The following is a 9,007-nucleotide window of genomic DNA, read 5'->3' on the forward strand; positions in this document are numbered from 1 at the left end:
GGGTAACCACATACATGCCAAAGATTCAGAACCCAAGTATATAACATAAAACAAAAAGGACCAGAGGGAAAACCCACAAAAGCCAACCTAAATTAAACAAACAAATAAATAAATAAATAAATAAATAAATAAATAAATAAATAAATAAATAATACAGAAACACAAGGACAAGGAAGCAATAGAAACACCGAGCGACCAGAAAGCAAAAGATAAAATGGCTATAAGATCTCATATTTCAATAGTTACCCTAAATGTAAATGGACTGAACTCACCAATAAAAAGGTACAGAGTTGCAGAATGGATCAAAAAACAAAACTCAACCATAGGCTGCCTCCAGGAGACACATCTCAGCTCCAAAAACAAATACAGACTCAAAGAGAAAAGGTGGAAAATGATATTTCAAGAAAATGGCATTCAGAGAAAAGCGGGAATAGCGGTACTAATATGAGACGAAATAGACTTCGAAATAAAAAAGGTAAAGAAAGATACTGAGGGACACTTCATAATGATAAAGGGAATCATGCACCAAGAAGACATAACACTTATTAATATCTATTCTCCCAATCAGGGAATCCCGAAATATGTAAAGCAATTAGTAACAGAACTAAAGGGAAAAACAGACCAAAACACTATCGTAGTAGATGACCTAAATACCCCACTGTTGGATATGGACGAATCATCCAAAATGAAAAGCAATAAGGAAATAATATCCTTAAATGACACATTAGTCCAACAGGACATAATTGACATTTACAGAGCCTTCCATCCCAAAACAGCTGCTTATACAGTCTTCTCTAGGGCACATGGAACATTCTCAGGAATCGACCACATGCTGAGACACAGAGATAGCATCAACAAATATAAGAGGGTTGAAATCATACTAACCTTATTCTCTGATCATGATGCTCTGAACTAGAGATCAAATGCAAAAAGAAAGCAGGAAGAACCACAAATACACAGAGATTAAACAACATGCTACTGAAGAATAACTGCATCAGAAAAGAAATAAAAAGAAAGATTGAGAGATAAATAGAAACGAATGATAACGATAGTACAACATATCAAAACTTTTGGGACATGGCCACAGAGGTCATGAGAGGAAAGTTCATATCATTACAGGCCTATCTCCAAAAACAAGAATGAGCCCAAATAAACAACCTACCGCTTCAACTTAAAAAACTAGAAAAGGAAGGACAAATGAAGCCTAAAGTCAGTAGAAAAAGAGAAATAATCAAAATTAGAGCGGAAATAAATGAAATTGAAAATAAAAAAAATAATAATAATAAATGCAACAAAGAGCTGGTTCTTTGAGGTTAATAAATTTGACAAACTCTTGGCTAGACTCACTAAAGAAAAAAGAGAAAGGACACAAATAGACAAAATCAGGAATGAAAGAGGGGAAATTATGACCAATATCTCAGAAATACAAAAGATCACTCAAGAATATTATGAAAAAGTATATAACACCAAATATAATAACCTAGAAGAAATGGACCAGTACTTAGAAAGATACAACCTTCCTAGACTGAATCAAGAAGATCTGGAATATCTAAATAGACCAATTAGCAGTATGGAAATTGAAACAATCATCAAAAACCTACCAAAAAGTAAGAGTCCAGGACCAGATGGCTTCACCAAACACTCAAAGATTTAATATCTATTCTCAAACTCTTCCAAAAAATGAAGAGGAGGCAATATTTCCCAACTTATTTCATGAGGCCGATATTACTCTGATACTAAAAACTGGTAAAGATAACACACAAAAAAGAAAAGTACAGACTAATATCTCTCATGAACACAGATGCAAAAATCCTAAATAAGATACCGAATACAGCAACATATGAAAAAGATTATACACCACGATCAAGTAGGCCTCATCTCAGGGGCACAGGAATGGTTCAACATATGCAAATCAATTAATGCGATATATCACATAAACAACTTAAAAAATAAGAATCTTATGATCATATCAATAGGTGCAGAAAAAGCCTTTGAAGAGGTACAGCATTCATTCATGATCAAAACACTTAACAAAATCAGTAAATAAGGAAAGTAACTTAACATAATAAAGGCCATCTATGACAAACCCTCAGCCAACATTATACTTAATGATGAAAAACCAAAAACCTTTCCTCTAAGATCAGGAAAAAGGCAAGGCTGTCCACTATCACCACTCTTATTCAATATATCATTGGAGGGCCTAGCAAATGCAATCAGACAAGAGAAAGATATAAAAGGCATCCAAATAGGAAACGAAGCAGTCAAACTGTCACTATTTGCAGATGACATGATTCTCTATATAGAAAACCCTAAAGACTCCACAAGAACATCACTAGAAACAATAAGCAAATACTGTAAAGTCTCTGGATACAAAATCAACGTTCAAAAATCCATAGCTTTCCTATACCCTAATAATGAAGTGTCAGAAAAAGAAGTGGAAAAAATAATTCTTTTTGCAATTGCAACGAAAAAAGTAAAATACCTAGGAATAAATCTCACAAAACATGGGAAGTTTCTATATAATGAAAACTGCAAGACCCTATTAAAAGAAATCGAAGAAGATACAAAGAAATAGAAAGATATTCCGTATTCTTGGATTGGAAGAATCAACGTAGTTCCAATGACCATATTACCTAAAGCATTATACAGATTTAATGCAATCCCCATCAAAATCCCATTGGCATTTTTTAAAGAAATAGAACAAAAAAAGTCTTCAGATTTGTATAGAAGCACAAAAGACCTCGAATTGCCAAAGACATCTTGAGAAAAAAGAACGAAGCTGGAGGCATCGCTCTGCCTGACTTCAAATTATATTACAAAGTGACAGTAATCAAAACGGCATGGAATTGGCAGCAAAACAGACACACGAACCAGTAGAACAGAATCAAGAGTCCAGAAGTAAACCCATATTTATGTGGGCAAATAATTTTCGACAAAAAAAGCCAAAAACATACAATGGAGAAAGGAAAGCTTCTTCAATAAATGGTGCTGGGAAAACTGAAAGGCCACCTGCAAAAGAATGAAACTAGACTGTTGTCTATCACCATACACCAAAATTAACTCAAAATGGATTAAGGACCTGAATATAAGACCTGAAACAATAAAATGCATAAAAGAAAACATAGGAACGAAACTCAAGGACCTTGGACTTAAAGAGATCTTTATGAATTTGACCTCAAAAGCAAGGGATGTAAAAGCAAAAATAAATGAATGGGACTACATCAAACTAAAAAGCTTCTGCTCAGCAAAAGAAGTCATCAACAAGGTAAAGAGACAACCATCCGAATGGGAAACCATATTTGCAAGCAACGCCTCTGATAAGGACCTCATATCCAAAATATACAATAAACTCATACAACTGAACACAACAACAACAACAACAAAAATGATCCAATCAAAAAATGGGCCTAGGACCTGAATAGATACTTCTTCTGAGAGGACATACAAATGGCCAACAAATATGTGAAAAGATGCTCGACATCACTAGCTATTAGGGAAATGCAAATAAAAACCACAGTGAGATTCCATCTCACACCTGTTAGAACAGCTATAATCAACAGGACAAGTAATTACAGATGTTGGAGAGGATGCGGAGAAAAAGGAATCCTCATACACACTGCTGGTGGGACTGCAAATTGGTACAGCCACTATGGAAAACAGTATGGAGATTCCTCAAAAAACTAAGAATTGATCTACCTTATGATCCAGCAATCCATCTACTGGGTATTTACCCTAAAGACTTGAAAACTCATATCCAACGTTCGTAGCAGCATTATTCACAGTGGCCAAGACATGCAAGCAACCAAAGTGTCCTACGATAGATGATTGGCTAAAGAAGCTGTGGTACATATATACAATGGAATATTACTCAGCCGTAGGAAGAGATGAAATACTGCCATTTGCGACAACATGATGGACCTCAAGATAATCATGCTAAGAGAAATAAGCTGACAGAAAAGTTGAAAATCACATGATATCACTTATATGTGGGATATAAGTGATAAACCTAAAAGCAACGAATGAACAAGACAAACAAACAGACTCATGGACATGGAATATAGACTAGTGGTTACCAGAGGACTATAGAGTAGTGGTTACTAGTGGGGTAGGGGAGGAGGGGAGAGGTAGACGGGGTAAAAGGGGTCAAATATAGGGGGTTAGGGGAGGGTGAAGTAGGTAAAGGGGATCGAATATATGTTCGCTAAAGGAAACTGGACTTTGAGTGGTAAACACACAGTAGAATATACAGATGTCAAATGATAATATACACCTGAAAATTATATAATTGTATTAACCAATGTTGCCCCAATAAACTTAAAAAAAATAAAATAAAATAAAGAAAAAAAAGAAAAACAGCAAATTAATGAAAAACAATAGGCTGTTACAGAACTTCTGATTAAATAAAGGAATTAACTCTGATCTAATAAACTCCATAGGTAGCTTTAGTCAACAAACTTTGAATATCATTCATGTTAGTTTTCTTGAACAAAAAGTTTCACATATAAAACATCTTGACCAAAAGATGGTTCTTTTGAAAGTACCCACTTGTGTTTTTTTTTTTAAATCATCTTGTATGTGTGTACATTTTTTTTCATAATTCAGAGTGCAAGATTTTGATGTAGGCTGCATTATATGAGCTACTACCAGGATTTCTAGATTTCCCATCATTTTGATAGAGAAGAATATATGACATCCCCACACACATTCATTCATTCTAAGGGTCACTGTATTAAGCAGTATAACTTACAATGATATGTTATTAGATAAAATGAAGACAAGCATATTGTTCAGTTGAGCCATTTCATGCAGATAAAAATATTCAGCTCAAATGAAAAAGAATATACAAAAATTTCAACTGAAAATACCTTCATGTTGAAAAAATTAGCATACTAATAAAGCATAACAAAATATGTAAATCACATGTCATTAAGAGGAGATGGAAGTGACCTGCAATGATCCAGCAGCGAGGGAACTTGGAGAATAAAAATGTACCCTCACTGTGTGTTCACATGACTAAGTGGCTATAAAACTTGTAAGAGAGTAATTTTACTGCCTCTTCTCTGCCTTTGCTCACTCGATTACAGTTTGAGTGGCCTCACCTATGGAAAATTGAAAGGGGCATACTTTTAATTTGGGCTTAATGGAACATAATATGTACTTTGTAGTCATTTGTATATATAGTCAATTACTGTTAATAATTCTAGGTAGGAATAAGCTTTCTGCCAACTGTGTCAACTAACTCAGGGTTGTAACACAAAGGTTTTTACTCAGAGGTCATATTGCAAATAGAACACATCCTAAGGCCAGGACCAAAAATATGTGGGCAATGGAAGTGCAGCCAGGAGCTCACCAGCACAACATTCCTCCAACCATCAGAAACATAAATTTGTAAGTGGAGAATTCAGTCCTCATCAATGCCTGAGTGAAGTGGGATTCTCTCCAGTAAGTGAAGAGTAAAACATAGACAATAATAAATATACACTACATTTTGTTTTCTGTTTGGATGAAATTGGTGTGTAAAAGAATCAGTCAGAATTCCTCTGTTTGTAAGACATGAGCTGACAGCAGAACTATAAACAGAGACTATGTCTGACATGGTCACGTGTTTTACATATTTCAACTATCAATAACAAAAACTTAAAATTCCAATCGACTATGCTAAAAGAGAGACTGCATTTCAATTTCTTTGTAAAAGATATTACAAAATCATTGTCATATAATCAAATGTATACAGCCAACAAATGTGGTAAAAAAAAAATTACAGAAGTGATCCAGGAAATAAATTAATAAAAATCAAGTTTTAAGGTTATATTTGGCACTTATCAGTCTTTTAATTTTATGAATTGTCATTTATTTTATCCTTTGAAATAAACATCCACTCTCTACCTAATTTTTGTTGGGAGACATTCTCCATGAATCTCTCATATTTCTGCTCTTCTTGTGAGTAGGGGCACTGACAGCTTTTGTTCTGGACAATCTGTTCAGAAATGTTTGTATAGTGAACAACTTTAGAAGAAGAGATCTGTCTCCCTTCAGGGCAGAGGGAGATTTGTCTGCTGATCAGTGTAGTAACGACCATGACCTCCTTTTGGCAAAGGTTAGGCAGGTTTGCTGGCAGTCCTATTAAAGTCTGAGGTTTCCAAGCTTGAGGTTCCTCAGCTGTGATGCAAACCCAACTGTATGCATCATCCGTTTGATCTCAGCCCCACAGTACCTGTAGGACTTGGGGACAAAAGAACTGAGGTGAATATGAAGCTCATGTTGCCCACTGTGCTATGGATAGTAAGTAATAAACTAATAATATGTGTCCCATTGTTGGTGAGAATGGAAATTGGTGCAGCCTCTATGGAAAAAAGTATGGAGGTTTCTCATACAATTAGGACTGCCATCTGATCCAACAATTCCACTTTGGGGTATTTATCCAAAAGAAACAAAATCACAATCTAGAAAAGATATCTGCACACCCATGTTCATTGAAGCATTATTTATAACAGCTAAAACATGGACACAGCCTAAGTGTCCATCAATGGATAAATTAAGAAAATGCGATACACACACACACACACACACACACACACACACACACACACACACATACATACATAGTGGAATATTATTCAGCCTTAAAAAAAGAAAGAAATCCTGCCACTAGGAACAACATGAATGGACCTTGAGGGCACTCAAAAATGGCTTCAGGGCAAAGGGAAGGAGACTGGCTGCAGGGAGGAGGGACGGGTGTTATTGTGCTCAGGGGGTGGGCTAGGGTGAGAGCTCCTGTACGCAGGGAGGAGCTTGCAAGGTTTGAATCTCCCACCAGCACCAAAGGAGGGGCACCCAGGCTTTCTTATCAGCTTGCTCAGATGTGGGACACAGGGCAGGAGGAAGGGATGAGGCTTAAAAGATGTCAGCAGTCAAACATCAAGAATGGAGTCAGATTCTTCATTATAACATCACTTCTTTCAAAGTCTGTTGGTGACTGGTCACTGTGTGTTATTCAGTTTCCACACAGACAGCAAAGTGTATCACTGTGTCACCTCCTCATCTCCCAGTGCTAAACCCACCTGACATTTTACAAAAATAGAAAGTCAAAAGAGGAAACTGGCCAACAAAGATGAAGTACAACAAAGAAACAAAAAGTGATAATTCTGGAAGTAAAATTCTAACCTACATAAATGGAATTACAGAAGAAATGGCTGATGATGGTACAGGTGACTCTGCTATCTTTCAGACTTAGAAAGGAATATAACAATTCACCATGGCATAGAAAAGATGTCCACTCCTTATTGTAAGTTATATGACAAGAAGACAAGCACTGCTCAAGCAATTCTTGATAGGTTTTCTATAAAGACTGAAAATACATTAATTCTCAATGTTTCTGACATTTTAAGTTAATGTCCTAAACAAATACTAGTTTTTCTATTTTTTTTTTATTTCTTTATACACGTATGTTAAATACACTTGGGTTTCCAATAAAAATTTGTAGAAGTCATGGAACGATTATATTTTTCCCACTGATTACGAAGATCATTTTGTACTCCTTGAGCTCACATGATCATTTTCATGGTCTCTCAATGCCATGCAAAGTGAGAAGTGCCTGTGCTTATTTTACTTGACTGCTATGTAATATTTGCCTCTTTTGCTCATTCTCACCTTTGTAAACCACAATCCTTCCTTGTTTCTCCATAACCCCATTATCTCCAGATTCCTCCCTCACTTCCTGGAAAGAAGCCTCTCTTCCTTTGTCTATCTGATACTGGCGATCTCCAGATTCTGTCCTTGATTCTTTTTTTAACTCTACATCCTTTTCTGGTTCTGGTATTTTCTAAAAGTTGCAACTTCTCTGTCTTAGGTGGCAATGATGGTGTTAAGGTGATAGTGAAGAAAGGGGGCCTTGCAAAATGGTAGGAAAGAATTCAGGGGGTAAAAGGTAGGATGATGGGGTGTCCCGTTTATTTCACAATCTGGATTTAGGACAGAGCCCAAGAAGCCAACTAACTTTATCAATATGAATATGACAATGTCATTCATTATTTCACAAATATTTCCTGAATTGTACTATATGCTGGAACACTAGGTAGTGACAGATACTTAGTATAAAGCCACACATGTGGATTTTAACTGTGTCCTGTGGAGGTAGTACCTGAACCTCTGCCATTTAATCCATTAATTATTCCAGTGGAGGAAATAACTGAGCTGCTTTATGGGAAAGATATTTTATTATAGGCAAGAAGGTCTTCAGTCCCACAAGCCATGCCACATTCATCTGTCTATTAAGATAGGCAGTGCTATAAATCAGAATGGAACTAATTAAAAATCTTGAGATTACGTCTGAAGAAGTGTCTTGCTTTGTGAATCGTGGTATTCCCAAAAAGTCATGCATAAATCTGTTTCTTTAATTCCTTACATTTACACAGTGAGTTATGGTTTACAGTAGACTTTCCATAGATTGTTAGTTTTTGTTTTTGTTTTTGTTTTTCTCTCTGACAATACTAAATGGCAAGAGGGGGCCCTACTCCCATTCCTGTAAAAGAGCAGAGAAATCCACAACTCAGAGTGGTTCACCCTGATTGTAAGTGGTGGAGCTGTGTTTAAAATAATAGAGATCCGGCCATATTTTAAATATCCCAAGAACTGAAAAGACTTCTATTGTGATTACCTTTGGAAAGCTAAGAAGTCTCTTATAAATGTAAACTTCCAATTTACTTCGTGGGCACTGCTAGTTTTGCAAATCAGTTTTGTAGAGTAACGTCCATACGTAGTATGCATTACTACACCCAGTTCTAAATAAAGCTGAAATTTGGTGGGTTATGTGATCATTCTTGGCAAATGTGCCAGCTCCTATCATATTTAGAACCCTGTGTCCTAAGGTTCACACTGAAGAATTTGCTAAACAAATCCTTGGCAAGGAATCAAAGCAGTGATTTTCTGTATCCTTAAGTCCTTTCAAATAGAAATGGCAAAACATACTACCTGAGTTCATAATTCCTAAATTTTTAGAGTTTCGATC

This window comes from Pteropus medius, unplaced genomic scaffold, assembly GCF_902729225.1.
Source record: "Pteropus medius unplaced genomic scaffold, Ma_sr-lr_union100, whole genome shotgun sequence".
In the NCBI taxonomy this organism is placed as follows: domain Eukaryota; kingdom Metazoa; phylum Chordata; class Mammalia; order Chiroptera; family Pteropodidae; genus Pteropus; species Pteropus medius.